Source organism: Hoplias malabaricus, chromosome 13 (assembly GCF_029633855.1).
Source record: "Hoplias malabaricus isolate fHopMal1 chromosome 13, fHopMal1.hap1, whole genome shotgun sequence".
In the NCBI taxonomy this organism is placed as follows: Eukaryota; Metazoa; Chordata; class Actinopteri; order Characiformes; family Erythrinidae; genus Hoplias; species Hoplias malabaricus.
Window position 1 is genome coordinate 34249988 of NC_089812.1, and position 15727 is coordinate 34265714.

Below are 15727 nucleotides of genomic sequence, written 5' to 3' on the forward strand. Positions count from 1 at the left end.
TGCTCCTTGCTGAGTGAACTCTCACTTCTTCATCGGTACCCTCCACACTTCAATTCAAACATCCTTTCCACGTGGAGAAAGAAAATCAAAGACAAATCAGGAATTTCCAAATTTGTGTTTAAATAATGTTTGAATGTTATGTAGAAAACCAACATGGAGACCCCCGGGAGACCACCCAAAGTGGCATGAGATCGGCAGCTTTGAGATACAGGACCAAAAAGGCTATACTCTATAGGACAGTAGAAACATGAGCTCAAACCGCGTTGGACGTTAAAAAAAACATTCCACAGCTGTCCATCTCTCCAATGTGAGAATATAACACCGCCTTCTGGTCTGAAAAACACGTAGCACTTACTGAGGAAACACATTTGTTTTAGTAGAAAGTTCTGTGCTCTCTCCTTTTAGTCGTGGTGCTGAAAAACATGAAAATAAATAAATAAACTGTGGTTTCTGACTTTTTCATTACGCAAATGAGAACAAAAGGCGGAGATCAGAGTAGGGTTTAGAGCTGGTGTTCTTTATGACACTCAAGGCACTGTTTTGTGTGCCTTATATCATTGATCTGAGCGGGAGCTGGTGTGTAGTGTGTGTTTGTATAGAGTGGGCACATGTAATAAGACCACCGTCTGCGGGACCTGTTGCTCTGTGGTGTACTGATCGCTACAGCAATCGAAGAATGGGAGGAGAGAGGATGGAGAAAGCATTAGAATGACAGAGGGCACTGAAGAAACATGAAAAATTAACATTAATGATCAATAACGACTGTGGTGCATAAGTAACAGAGCGTGGTACTTCATAAGGAGGAAAAGGGGGTGAATGAAGAGAGATGAGGATGGGTGAGAGGGAGTGTGTGTGTGTGTGTGTGTGTGTGAGAGAGAGAGAGAGAGAGAGAAAAACAGTAGCAGGATAAATCCTTACCACATAATGATTACGGCTCACAAGCCTTTGCTCTGACATGAAGTGCAGGAGGAGGCAGGATTACTACTGGACGCAGTAATCCTAAGGCCAGCACTGCACACCACAACTCCAACCACGGTCTACATCTACTACGAACAACTAGCACTGAAAAAAAAAATAAACACAAGTTGAAACCGCAAAATGGAAGGAAATTAAGGCTCCAGAACAAAAACAGAACTCATCTCTAGCCACGATGTGTTACCTGCAGCAAGAACCCAAGAGTCTCCTGGCTGTTCCCTCTGTCTCCTAGTCTCCACATCTGCATCTGGAGTGGCCTCTGCTCTACAACACATGAGAGAACGGGTGAACAAGGCAAACCAGAGGTTCAGGCTCTCCCAAAGACTAATTTCCAAGAGCCATTAACAGAGACACTTTGGGCTGCTTTCCTGGAACTCGCACAAGGCTTTGCCACTTTGCAACAGGAATACAGAGGATAAACCTGGGCACTCAACAGAATTCAGCGGTACCAGATGTTAGTGAGCGTTCGGAAAGTTTCTGGGCTTTACGCGGACATGGACATCTACGTGAGACAGAAAGTAAGGACGTCTCTTAAAGATTCTACACTTTTTGTGTAGATTCTCTCACGAAAAACGTATGTTCCTTAAAGATCTCTTCAAAGGGACTCTGACAAACTGGAGCCTAGAGCAGAGTAAAGACCATTCCTACAACACAGCCATAAATACATATGGATTTCGTGTCATGCTGCGATGTTAATGTCCCCTAAGATATACGTTTATTTATATATATTCATTTACCCTATCTTTCTCTTTTCCTGGCTTTCCTCCTCACACTCCCTCTATCTCTCTCCTCCCCTCCCTCTCTCTCTCCCTCCCCCCACCCCCCTCCCTCCCTCCCTGCACAGAGCAAGATGATGTGACCTTCTGCCAAACTGCTCGAAACCATGCCACCGACACAGCGGGCTCCAGTGTCCACACTGAAATAGGCTCAAACAAGTGCAGACTGGAGGGAGCGAGAGGGAGAGAGAGAGAGAGAGAGAGGCACAGGGAGACAGAGAGGAAAGAGAGAAAGTGAGAGTGAGAGAGAGAGAGAGAGAGAGAGAGAGAGAGGAAAAAAGAAAAAAGGAACAGGACGTCGGAGTGTGAAGGAGGAATGTGCTGTCAGGAGCCTGGGCTGGATGCGGTTTGCCGTCACAGGTAACTACCACATCACCTTCACTTTTCTCAGCTGGGACATGTGTTTGCTTTTAACAGTTAACCTTTGTTATTGGGACCCGTTCTTTGTTGTTAACATGAGGGACATGTGCTTCTGTTTGCGGTGACAAACACGTCACATGTTTAGATGTGAGTCGTGTTGCTGTGATAAAGTGTGGGGACGGAGATGTGTGTGTGGATGGTGCTGTAATCGTCCTGCTGTGGTGTAAAACAGGTGCTAAATCTGTGCAAGTTTATCCACAGGTAGGACACTTGCTCGGACGGGCTCGCTATTTATCTCTATCGTGTTGAAGGTAAAACAAACAGGGGAAAAGAATCAAACACACCCTGATCTCCATCTCTCTGCACTTTCTCCAAGGCAACAGTGAGATCAGACGGAAAGAGAGCAGACGTTTGCTTAAATGTCCTTGCTTGGATATATATATATATATTTTCTGTTTGAAAAAGAGCCCAGGAATCTCCTGCGTCTCCTGAGTTTTAGTGACTTCTCCGGAAGTCACATATTGGGCTTGGCTCATGTTTATCTTCAATCACTCGCAGGAATCTCAATATAATTTTGACCATTCCTCTTTGACTGTTCTGATTCTGTGAGAACTCATGATTCCTTTGTGTCTAATACCATTTCTGCTGTGGAACTGTAGTAGAATCACTAAAGAGGAACCCGTGTGCTGTAAAATGTTCCTCTTGGAGAGCACTGCACAGCTATTCTATATGTTAATAGGCTTAACTTCCAGTAGCTTGAGTACGAATACTTAGCCCAAATCCTGTCAGCACATACCTGCACTCTGCCGTGCTTAGTTCGTCTAGCTCTACACTCTAACATCTCAACATTTATGGCATTTAACTGATTTAACCGATGAACAGCAACTCAAACTGCAGCCGTAACAGAAGACAATGGGCAGGTGTTTCAGCAACAGCCCATTTTCCGTTATCACTGCCGAGTGTAAGTCAAGCCAATGCTAAACACAAAGAATCTGTTAATCAAGCTCACGCCGTGGACACTGCTGACTGAGATGATGTTAGCTCACGCCGGATATTCCTGTACTCTTTACTGTCCTGGGACACTGAATGGAGAGGGGCTGGAGTGCCACAGAGAAATGATCTGAGCTCCTCAGAGAGGGAGGCAGTGACAGCCCGCAGTAATTACTGCTGGGTCACTTATGACTCCACACAGCGCATACTGATGCCTTTAGTGTTCAGCCCATTGTGGGACAGGGAAGTACACGCCACACTCTACTGGAGACTGCTCTTTACTACTAGAAAATTAAAAAATTACCCCAGTGCTTTTAATAACAACAACACAATCCAGGTGGAGTGAAAGAGAGAGAGGGGGAGGGGGGTGAATGAAAGGTAATGAACAATGTCAGAAAAGAAAAGAAGTAAAAGAAAGGAAAAGAAAACAATTGTTAATGAGGCAATAAATATAGAAGAAGAGAAAAAAGAGAAAAGGTAATGAACAGTTTGGGGAAGAAAAAAGAAAAAGAAATACAAAAAAAAAACACAAAGAAATAAATAAAAGTGCAAAACAAAAAAGACAGAAAAAGAATAAATTGATGGAGAATGTGGAGAAGAAATGTAGAAGAGAAGCCGAAAGGGAGCAGGAATAAAAGCAATCAGTGCGACAAAAAAGCTTGTTTAAAGCATCACATTTTGATAGTTTCTTACTGAAATGAATCCAACTTGAACAGACTGCTCCACAGCGTTAGTTTAGGTGTTTATGGTACAGCACAGGGCTTGTCTCAGGTTTATACAGGGCTTGGCCTACAGTCTACAGTCAAACCTGCCAAGGTCACATGAAAGGCTTAGACAAAAGAGAAAATCTAAGATACATTTCAGATGATATTTTCTCTTCTCTTAGAGAAGAGCTGTAGTGTAAACTGTGTATGACCCTGTACAATCAGGAATATTATCATCTTGTACGGTTTTTTGGCAGTTCTGGGCAAGTCTTTCAGAACTCTCCCACCACCCCACCCTCACAGTCGCACACCCATGCAATTTTTCCCTCCTTTCGACTTTCAGTTACCCACCATCTACCTTACCACGCCATTATTCACGGTGACTGCTTTTTCCCATGCACAAAATGCTAATTCGTCACAGAGGAAAATGAGCAAAAGCTTCTTTTCTTAGCACAGACTGCATTTTTTCTGCTCGTACAGCTCGGCGTGTGCTGTGTCAAGCATGTCAGAGCCGAGAGTCTGACCAGCACAGTTAGCGCAAGACGGCTATAGAACACACCTGGGATTAGTCGTGTAAACGTTTACAGATCAGCTTCATTACACACCGTGTACACAGCAAAGCAGCGGACGCTGTGAGGCATTACATTAACATTTCTAACATTTGACAAGGGTTCTCATCCAAAGTGAGTTACAGCTTCTTTGATGTAGGTAAATGTGGTGTTGGGAGTCTTGCCCAAGGACTCTTAATGGCAATTTGCTGTACACAGCTTTAAAATGACCTGCGTGTACTGTACCTGTAACTGGGTCCTAGTCACCAGAATTGTTTTGTTCCAAAAGCAGTGTGCTATTACAATATCTCCATGCACCACAATAATTTGTGTTTATAAACTATCCACAGAAGGGAAGCAAAGCCAGAGACTCTGCTGAAGCCCAGTCACTTGTCACTATCTGTCCTGTGTGTAAAAGGCATAACGAGGGGCAAGCAAGAAAACAGGAAGTGCACTGTAAATAAAAACACACCGAGCAGGTTGTGATTTGTCAAAATCTGAATAAATGAAGGTTTTGTGACAGTATGATGTTTGATGATGTGTAACAGGCACAACACAAAGTACTGTGTAATCACATGTAAACTTAAGTAGTACTTTACGTTGTCTATTTTCAGACATTGCTCGTCACAGTGGATGGTTTAATTAGAACACCTTTAATTAGAATTAAAATATATAGTATATATTAACAGATTCTCTAAGATACAGTGTCATACTCATTATTCCTTCTGAAGGACCTGTTGGTACACGGCTAAAGTTAATGGCTCAGGGCTGCACTCCTCAATTACTGATGGTAATAAATCTATTTTCATGATGCATATATTATTCACGCTTGTGTCGATAAATAAATAAACCTAGAGTGGAATATTATTCAATAAAACGTTTGTGATTACTTGCAATTAATCAAAATTAATTATACACTAATCATCCATTGTCTGTAACTTTGAATCCAATTCAGAGTCTCTGTGGGTCCGGCGCTGACCCGGAAACACTGGGCACAAGGTCCTGCAATTAATAGCCATTTATAAGAAAATATCAGAGCACCCTAAGGTTAAAAGGTAAAGAATAATGTACATCAATACGCCAGACATTGTGAAGTGTAACTCTGGCCGAATCAACGAAAAGGAAAACTGTGATTAAGGCAGAGCAGTGTGGGTCAGTAAAGAGTTAAACTGAGAGGCTGACCGGCTTAGTGATGACTGAGCGCCACGTGAGGACAGAACAGATGCATTGATCCCAGGGTATGTTGGCTCCACATGGCAAAGACCGGTCCACCGTTCAACAGGGGGTCTCTCTATCTCTCACACAAACTTACACACACACACACACACCCTCCTGCACACACATACCTCCTTTTGCACATTCTTGGACTTTTACACGGACAGATTTAACCCAGAGGAATACATTATCCAAATGATTACAGAAACCCTCAGTATAACTTCTAACACTGTAACTACTTAAAGGTGCAAACAGAAACAGCAATCCAGTCCCTCTGGTAGGAGGTGGATGGTTGAATGCCATCAGAAATGTTCCAAAAGCTAGTGTAAAGCTTGTAACTACAGTAAAGGTGAACACACTCTCTAATAATACCTTTTTACTTCAGAGGAAAGATGATCCGAACGTAATTTATCATGATAACAACAACCTTGTTTTACTCAGCTCTACTTCAGATTCAATATTGATCGATAACAAAGAAAATATCAAAGTCTCTCTGTTTCAAATTGTATTGTACTTAGAGCTCCTAGGGTAAGTCAGGACCAGATAAAAGACTTTAATTGAAAGGCAGTCTCCTCTGAAGAGGAGGTTTATGACGTCCATTGTTCTGTTCTGAGTGCTCCCAGGGAAGAACCCAAAACTCAGAAGCTGTGTTTACAGTCAGTCTGATGTGTGTACGTGTGTGTGTGTGTGTGTGTGTCTGGCCGAGGGAACCGTCAGAATCAGCAATCAAGTGGGTTTTTTTAAACAGATGCACACTTAATCCCGCCTCAAAATGTGCACACACCCACAGACAACGAGATGAACTAAGTTTACTTGATTTAAATGTGTAGAGGAGTGCAAACAACAATGAGACAAACACTGACAAAGGACCCACACTCATTACTGATGGTAGTGGCTGGAAGATTCACTACACGACCAAAGGTTTGAGGACAATATCTAGTGAGATCATGTTGATATTACGGATATTAATAAGTAGAATGTATTTCTGTGAGGTGTTTAGGAGCACTAATGAGGTTAGCTACAAAAATAAGGTGTTGGTTTCATCACTTCAGATAATGCAACGTTGTGATCAAATATAAAATTACCATCTTTGTCTAGAAACAAATAATGTATTAATACCCTAGAGTTGGGGTACGTCTAACAACAATATATCCTCTGTCCAATGGACTATATTCCTTGATGTATGTATTAATAATAGCTGGTATTATATTATATATGCTACATATGATCAGTTATCATCAATCATTTATAACCTCAGCATGGACTTCCCAATCTGTATTATACAATGAGCTCTCCACTTCTGTCATATACTGTAACAATGCCTGGGTACTTTCAGAAGTAATCTCCACATATTCTTCATATATTCATATATAATGCTTGTTCTCGCCATTTTTTTTAACTTAAAGATTCAAAATGTATGACACTAATCTTCTTCAAATCTTTTATTTTCTTATTCAAGTAAAACCTCCTCCTTTTCCCAAACATTTCCCTAAAAACCTGAAATCCGACAACATCTACAGAACCGCATTAAGCCAGTTCACAGTTTCACACAGAGGATACTGTATCTGCATCTGTCTACAAACCGAACTGAGAACGTGTAACAGTTTGAACACCTTCAAAAAAAAATGAACTAAACTCCATTCCATCTGCTTTTTGGATCAACACGATCCTCCCAAAGAACCCCTTGTATTCCCCACCCCTTTCCCCCCCCTGTATTTCTTCTCAGTGTGTTCCCAGACAGGGATTAAGCCTAGTCTTGGACTACACAGCATTTTGAGTTGTGATTTACCACTGAAAGGAGGAGCTACTCCAGGACTAAGCTTAATCTCTGTATGGGAAATAACCCCAAGGAAAAACTCAAGGGTACACATTCAGTGCCTTTAGTTAGGGGACATGACTGTACCTTTACAGATACCTTTGATTGTACATTTTCACTGCTGGAGAAAAATGAGAAGACTTATTACAGACAAGGCATTCACATTTTCCACGTGCTTTTTGGTATCAATATTCAAGACAAAGATACACAGAGCTGCTGAAGTATGGGCCATTACCATTCGAGCCAGAGACCGAGCTAAACACACGCCGGTAAGCCAAGATTGCACCGAAGACAGCAATGACATTGTCGTGAATGAGAGGGCAATGCGTAGCCATCAAATGTTACTTTACTGGCCACTCAGGCAGCAGTTCCATCTCTTGCCTATAAAAGCTGTCACACTGCTGTTTGACTTGCTAATGAAGGAGTGTCTCACCTGACTCCAGCTCATCTCACACAGCCTCCTTCTTTCTCCTCTTTCTCCCAAGTGACCTCCACAGCTGCATCACAGCTTTAGCGAGCCACTGAGAGCCGATCAGCTTAATGAAATGTTCGGGAGTTTAGAGCCACACTCGTGATAGAGAGCACTCACGGACAGCTTTACACACATGCACACGCACACTTGTATTACAATCTTTATGGAGCATTTCCATTGATTTTTATATTACTTTAGCTACATAATGCTTCATGTCCGTTTAACGCCAACTCTCACCTTAACCTCACTGACCGCTTACTATCAACCTGACAACCTGTCACACGAGCCATCACTTACTGTATTTACTGCAGTTGTAATGACATCCAATGAGTCCTACATGTGTCTAATTATAACCTCAGTCACACACAAGAAATATGTTTGCTCTAGTTTTCATTTTTTCAGGTAAATATGACTGTGTCACTAAAAAATGTTGGTTTTCTCTTTTTGGGTCCATCAGGGGACATTTGGTCCTCACTATGTAAATACACATACTCTCTCAATCTCACAGGTGCAGGAGTGTACAAGTTGAACATCCACCATGGGCTGATGAAGGTCATGTGTGTGAAGTTGTGTGGGATGTGTGTGTTTGTCAGATAAGCGGACACCAGGCTGTTGTCCTCTCTGACTGATCTCCAGCCAGAGTCAAACAGGGTAATCACAACTTTGCTCGCAGGTGAGAAAAGCTCTCCAATGCTAAGAGAGAGAGAGAGAGAGAGAGAGTGACCATCAAAAGCTGGAGGTTTGTGGACAGAATCTCCTGCTCTCGCACTATATCAACCTCTCAAACTAAACCTCATCCATAGCTTTACACCCAAACATTATTTCTTTATTCAATACAATCCACCCACAGAATAAAATGTACACAACACTGTGTCAGCAATCACCCCAGACTTTGGCTTTCAGCAAAACAGGAAGTATTCTATTGGATTACTTTGAGGTACCAATCACTTGTCGCTGTCAGTGACTTGTGGAAAGATCCATCCCTCCCTCACAACAATGAGGACCCTGGGAACCTGGGAAGGCTAGAATCACCTGTTAATTTAAAATGCAGACTGAAGCCCCGTCTCTTTTGACAATATCTAAATTACTGCATTTATTAAAGGTCTACAATTGTACTTGTGACGGTAAGGTGGCGCAGCAGGTTAGTGTTGCAGTCACACAGCTCCAGGGACCTGGAGGTTGTGGGTTTGATTCCCGCTCCGGGTGACTGTCTGTGAGGAGTGTGGTGTGCTCTCCCTGTGTCTGCGTGGGTTTCCTCCGGGTGACTGTCTGTGAGGAGTGTGGTGTGTTCTCCCTGTGTCTGCGTGGGTTTCCTCCGGGTGACTGTCTGTGAGGAGTGTGGTGTGTTCTCCCTGTGTCTGCGTGGGCTTCCTCCGGGTGACTGTCTGTGAGGAGTGTGGTGTGTTCTCCCTGTGTCTGCGTGGGTTTCCTCCGGGTGACTGTCTGTGAGGAATGTGGTGTGTTCTCTCTGTGTCTGCGAGGGTTTCCTCTGGGTGACTGTCTGTGAGGAGTGTGGTGTGTTCTCCCTGTGTCTGCGAGGGTTTCCTCCGGGTGACTGTCTGTGAGGAGTATGGTGTGTTCTCCCTGTGTCTGCGAGGGTTTCCTCTGGGTGACTGTCTGTGAGGAGTGTGGTGTGTTCTCCCTGTGTCTGCGAGGATTTCCTCCGGGTGACTGTCTGTGAGGAATGTGGTGTGTTCTCTCTGTGTCTGCGAGGGTTTCCTCTGGGTGACTGTCTGTGAGGAGTGTGGTGTGCTCTCCCTGTGTCTGCGTGGGTTTCCTCCGGGTGACTGTCTGTGAGGAGTGTGGTGTGTTCTCCCTGTGTCTGCGTGGGTTTCCTCCGGGTGACTGTCTGTGAGGAGTGTGGTGTGTTCTCCCTGTGTCTGCGAGGATTTCCTCCGGGTGACTGTCTGTGAGGAATGTGGTGTGTTCTCTCTGTGTCTGCGAGGGTTTCCTCTGGGTGACTGTCTGTGAGGAGTGTGGTGTGTTCTCCCTGTGTCTGCGAGGGTTTCCTCCGGGTGACTGTCTGTGAGGAGTATGGTGTGTTCTCCCTGTGTCTGCGAGGGTTTCCTCTGGGTGACTGTCTGTGAGGAGTGTGGTGTGTTCTCCCTGTGTCTGCGAGGATTTCCTCCGGGTGACTGTCTGTGAGGAGTGTGGTGTGTTCTCCCTGTGTCCGCTTGGGTTTCCTCCGGGTGACTGTCTGTGAGGAGTGTGGTGTGTTCTCCCTGTGTCTGCGTGGGTTTCCTCTGGGTGCTCCGGTTTCCTCCCAAAGCCCAAAAACACGTTGGTAGGTGGATTGGGGACTCAAAAAGTGTCCGTGGGTGTGAGTGAATGTGTGAGTGTGTGTTGCCCTGTGAAAGACTGGCTCCCCCTCCAGGGAGTGTTCCCGCCTTGCGCCCAGGCTCTGGACCCACCGCGACCCTGAACTGGATAAGCGATTACAGATAATAAATGAATGAATGAATTGCACTGGTCTTAGTTTATCTGGATATCTATCCTGACTTTTTAGAGCGTATCCATGCGCTAAAACTGGTATGTTCAAACTCAGATTATATGAAGTGCATATGTATTTCTGCATGTGAATGTGTGCAATGGTGCAGCCTAATGACAGCTGGATGAGAGGGATGCTATGGAGGGTGCCACAACTTCAGCTTAAGTAGAGTCTTAACCTGATCCCCTCCTCCACATACTAATCATGCACAAGCAGGAACACATACTCACTACATACACACACATTTCACACTCTCAAGACTCCTACAGTCACCCACCACAAAAAATGCTTTCACACTCACCTTGTTTAGAGCAGCATTTGGTGGCAGATGTGTGCACTCCAACTGTACTCCTATGTGAATTAAGTGGAGTGCTTAAAATTGTGGCAACTCTAGCAAGTGAAACCTGCTTCCATTCATTGCTCAGGGAATTTTACAGTGGCCCACACCAAAGATGAGAATTGAAAATCAGATCATAGTCAAAGCCACTGGCCATAAAGACAGTAAAGTTGTGTGAGGTATATATTTTTACAGTAATTTGGATAGACTACCTCTAGAGAAATATAAAGGACTCCAGTACTGGGCTGTGAAGCTGACAGTTTGCTATATTAACAGCTACTACACTGCTAGGAAGTCTCTACACTTTAGAATTCTGTGAAGATTTGATTGCATTAGACTAGGCCTGTCAAAATTATTACATTACCGGATTATGCACATTTCCTCAATCATTTTTGCTGACCTCACTACTGCCTATTGTGTTTACTTTGCAAAATTGTCCCTAGGTATGTGTGTGTGTGTGTCGTTCTGTGAAAGACTGGCGCCCCCTCCAGGGTGTGTTCCTGCCAATGATTCCGGGTAGGCTCCTGACCCACCGCGACCCAGAACTGGATAAGCACTTACAGATAATGAACGAATGATTTAGGATATTAAATCACTTCTATTCACCAGTTCCAAGATCTGTTCTTAATAACTAAATGTTTTGCCCTTGAAAGAGGTGTAAATGCTTTATTACCCTATACTATTCTAGTATTAGTGGCATACAATTGTCTTACTTTGACAATAATATTGTTTGTTGCCTTTATTTTCTGGGACAATGTATCGATCACAAATCTACATTCAAAGATAGTGAGATTCTGTCTTATACCAAAGGTCAAAGAACTCACAGCTCTGTAGCCTAATGCTGGGGACGTTGCGTACTCATCTGACATTAGACACCTGTGCAGCTGCTTCAAAGTGTCCTATTTGTTTAATGTTTTACTATGAAGTGTCTACAAGCTGTGTGCACGCTAATGAACGTCTGTGTCCATGAGTGGCCCGAAATGTAGCTGAGCTTCAGTATTTTTTTAAAATGCTGTCTATAAGCCATGCAAAGCTTGGAGTACAATGAAATACTATACCCACTATAAATGTATAAATACAGTTTAATCTGTCACCAATTCCAGGGTTACCGGCTGTCAAACACTAGGTTGTGTTATTCTAGCTGATTATGCAAAATGAAAAGTTTGTCACTTTAAGAGTTGTGAAGCAGTGGACGCTGTCAGAATCACTCTCAGACTCTCCACTGTAAAATGTGATGTGACAGTTTTACTCAGGTGTTTTTGGACACTGACTGCCTCCACACTGATGTAATTTGATATTGATTTACTTACATGCACTCTGCTTAAAATTGCTATAAATAAAGCACATTATTTTCAGTTTAAACAGACACAAGGACCAGCCATAACATTATAACGACCTTGTTTCTACCCTCACTCTCAATTCCCTGAGGCCACTGACCATACCGTAGCATTCTGTAGCACTACAGTTACAGGCTGTATTCCATCTGTTGCTCAGCATACATCATTAGCCCTCAATCACCCTGTTGTTTAATGATCAGGGCCCCCTAAAAGTCAGGTGTGATGTGGTGGTGGATCATCCTCAGCGCTGCAGCGACACTGACGTGGTGGTGGTGTGTTAGTGTGTGTTGTGCTGGTGCGAGAGGATCAGACACAGCAGTGCTGCTGGAGCTTTTAAACATTCACTGTGTCCACTCACTGTCCAAACTATTGAACACACCTACATTGCTGGTTCCTTTTTTTGCAGCAACACTTGAGCTACTGTCTCTGACTGAACATCCACAATTTGCGTTGGTCATCTTCTAGTCCTTCATTAGTGGTTACAGATCATTGCGCACATGACGCGGTTTCTTAGTCAAAGAACATACTGCTCTGGTTATGTGTGTTCTCACTGTAATTGATGTATTATATTGTCCCAAAGATGATTAATAAAATAGCGTTTAAATAAAGACAAACTAATTACAGTCATGCATTAGCATGTACGTTAGCACGTTAGCATAAAAAGCTAATCCTTAACACAGAAGCTGTAAGTGGTTTCACATTTCAATGACTTGATCTTATAACTATATAACATTTAATAGTTCGCAGTAAACAAGGAACGTCCGTGGACATTCAAAATAGGTCTAAAAGTAGTCTGTCCGTCAAGGACATATTTTATACGTCAATGGACGTCCAAAATCCATCTTAATAAGTTAGTTAAGTGGTGACCAATCGATAACGTCAGTGGACGTCCAAAACACGTTTTATACAAGTAATTTATTTAGGAACCAATTAATAACGTCAATGGACGTCCAAAATACGTCTAATAGTCGTCTTTTCAATGTCTGTGTTTGGACGTCTTTTCAACTTTCATTTTCAACCATAAGAGAACGTTGATTAGACGGCAGTCATTATGTTATTTCAATGTTGAATACATGGCTTAATGTTTACTGGGTTGTAAACGAATAATTTTGAGAAGACAAGCCTGCAGTATAGAGATTAAGACAAGACTGTTTTATCAGAATAAGTTACTTCGTTTTTAATAAATGTGGGGTCACATAGTTATTTCTATGTTCCTATGAAGTAAAACTATATAGTTCCATATTCTTCAATTCAAGCACATTTACTGAATGTTATAACTGTAGAACTGCTTATTACAGTGTAAGCCAGGACTTTACAAGATGTGCGTTCATAACCGCTCTCGGTTTCTGCCACTGAATAAAGCATTTGCTTCAATTTACTTTGTGTATGCGCTGGAGCTTAGAAATGTAAACTTATTCAAGACCAGACAAATAAAACAAGGAGGGGTGTGTTTTAGGAGGCATGCTTCAACTATGCTTTTGGACCTGCTTTATGTGGATTATTCTCAGCATTGCAGCAGAACTGTTGTGGTGTTGGTATGTTAGTATGTATTGTGATGGCACTTCGACATACCTACCTTTGTTGGTACACTTTATAAATGTAAAATCAGAGACAGCAGCTCATCTGTTGCTACGCAATTTGTCTTTGTCATTTTCTAACCCTTTGCCAATGATGACAGGACACAGTTTTGGCTGGATATTGTTTGGATGGTGAACTATTCTCAGACACAACACTGAGGTGTTTGTAGCACCTTTATTTTTAAGAGTGTATATGGTAAAGTGGAGGTGATAAAACTGACAGTGAGTGTAGAAGCAATGTCATTTTACTAAAACGTTGCTTAGAACCAAACACAATGTCCTACAGTATGTTAACAAGATCTTTCTGCATTAAATTGGTATGTGAACAAATCTGTAACACTGACATGTTAAGAAGACATAGGGATTAAGCAGCCATCCCCACAGATTACATTCACTGAAAGGAAGTAATGAGTGCTCTCTACACAGCAAAGCTACACTTCCATTTGTGTCACTTATGAAAGCCAAGGTAACTGGAATGAATCTGAATGAGCAATGAACACCCCCAGATCACACTTCCTGATACAATGAATATGAGCGAAGCAGCTGGAGAATGGTAATATCCCCAAGGCCACACAGCATAATGCCACTGCTATAAAATGGTGAATTCTGACAAACTGTTGTGGCTAAAACAAAAGATACTGGGTTGCAGAATACTGAACAACACAGCAAACATACTAGTGTTAGGCCACAAAAGCATGCTGTGATAGAAACATCCTACCAATGGTGTATTGTTGCAGTTTAAACGAATGTTGCATTTAAAACAATGATTTACAAATGGTTATTTTTACAATTCAAACATTGGGAATACGTACGACGACAAATAATCCTCACTGATTACTTACCATTCATTTAGAGGCTAAGTAACACATTTCTGCAACTTTTATCTAAGTCTAATCTTAGATTTAGCTTTTAGCTTGTTAGCGCCATAATTACCACAAGCCAAACAGAGGTTTTTCAAAGGTTTAGCTTCAACACTTTGAGATAAACTAGTGTTATTCATAAGTGGAAATGCGCTGTCCATTTTACATCATATAAACATTCCATAAAATAAACAATTATAGGTGAACACAACCTGTAACAACTTGAAACAAGGAAAATTCTTGGCATCATTCAGTTTTAAAGGTTAAAGTCTGCTCACTTGTTCCAATTTAGGACAGTTCTCTAAGGGATGAAAAACTGCAGAAATAAATTCCTAATTTCACCCATGCTGTGGGTCAGGCTCTCAGCCAAATCACTTATTATTAGGAACCAATGTCACATTTATCAAACCGAGAGATGCACTTAAGTGTGACAGGGGCTCTTCTTGAGGCATGGTACAATAATTAAAGCAGACAATATGGCTTCTCTATGACAGTGACTTTATGAAGTAACATAGTGTTTAGTAAAAAAGGGCCCAAAATATCCTCCTATGTCAGAAGGTTCAATTTTTTTAAAACTTTCTAATCAAAAATGAATGGACCAAATTATCTGTTGTCATTTTCTGTTACTCCAGTTACATAATTTTTATCATCATTTAAAAAAAATTGGTCCTCGTCCTGGGGTTGGGGGCCCGCTCTGGGTGACAGTTTAAGAGGAGTTTGGTGTGTTCTCTGTGTCTGCATGGGTTTCCTCCGGGTGACTGTTTGTGAGGAGTGTGGTGTGTTCTCCCTGTGTCTGCGTGGGTTTCCTCTGGGTGACAGTTTATGAGGAGTTTGATGTGTTCTCCCTGTGTCTGTGTGGGTTTCCTCCAGGTGACAGTTTATGAGGAGTTTTATGTGTTCTCCCTGTGTCTGCGTGGGTTTCCTCCGGGTGCTTTGTTTACTCCCACGGTCCAAAAACATATATTGGTAGGTGGATTGGCAACTCAAAAGTGTCCACAGGTGTGAGCGTGTGAGTGAATATGTGAGTGTGTGTTGTGTAGGCTCTAGACCCACCACAACCCTGAACTGGATAAGTGGTTATAGACAGTGAATGAATGAACCTCAATCTCAAGTCTAGATTTTAAATTAACGTTAATAGATAATAAGAAATTATTTAAATAAAATTTAAAAACAAATTGACAACGTACATGAAAATGTGATGGCAGCTTGATTATATTGTTGTAATTATTTTAAAAGACCTCTAATAATCTTCTAAAAGAAAGACAAAAAAAC

At 42.2% G+C, this 15727-nt stretch overlaps 1 protein-coding gene across 1 annotated transcript in view; it reads left to right on the plus strand.

Moving 5' to 3' along the window:
- The first annotated feature begins 2055 nt into the window (after positions 1 to 2055).
- Positions 2056 to 15727, plus strand: part of grin2ca (glutamate receptor, ionotropic, N-methyl D-aspartate 2Ca) — an 80705-nt gene continuing 67033 nt past the window's right edge. The window contains exon 1 of the mRNA XM_066642277.1: positions 2056 to 2111. The gene's annotated coding sequence lies outside the window, so the exon portion shown is untranslated. The remainder of the gene's footprint in view (positions 2112 to 15727) is intronic.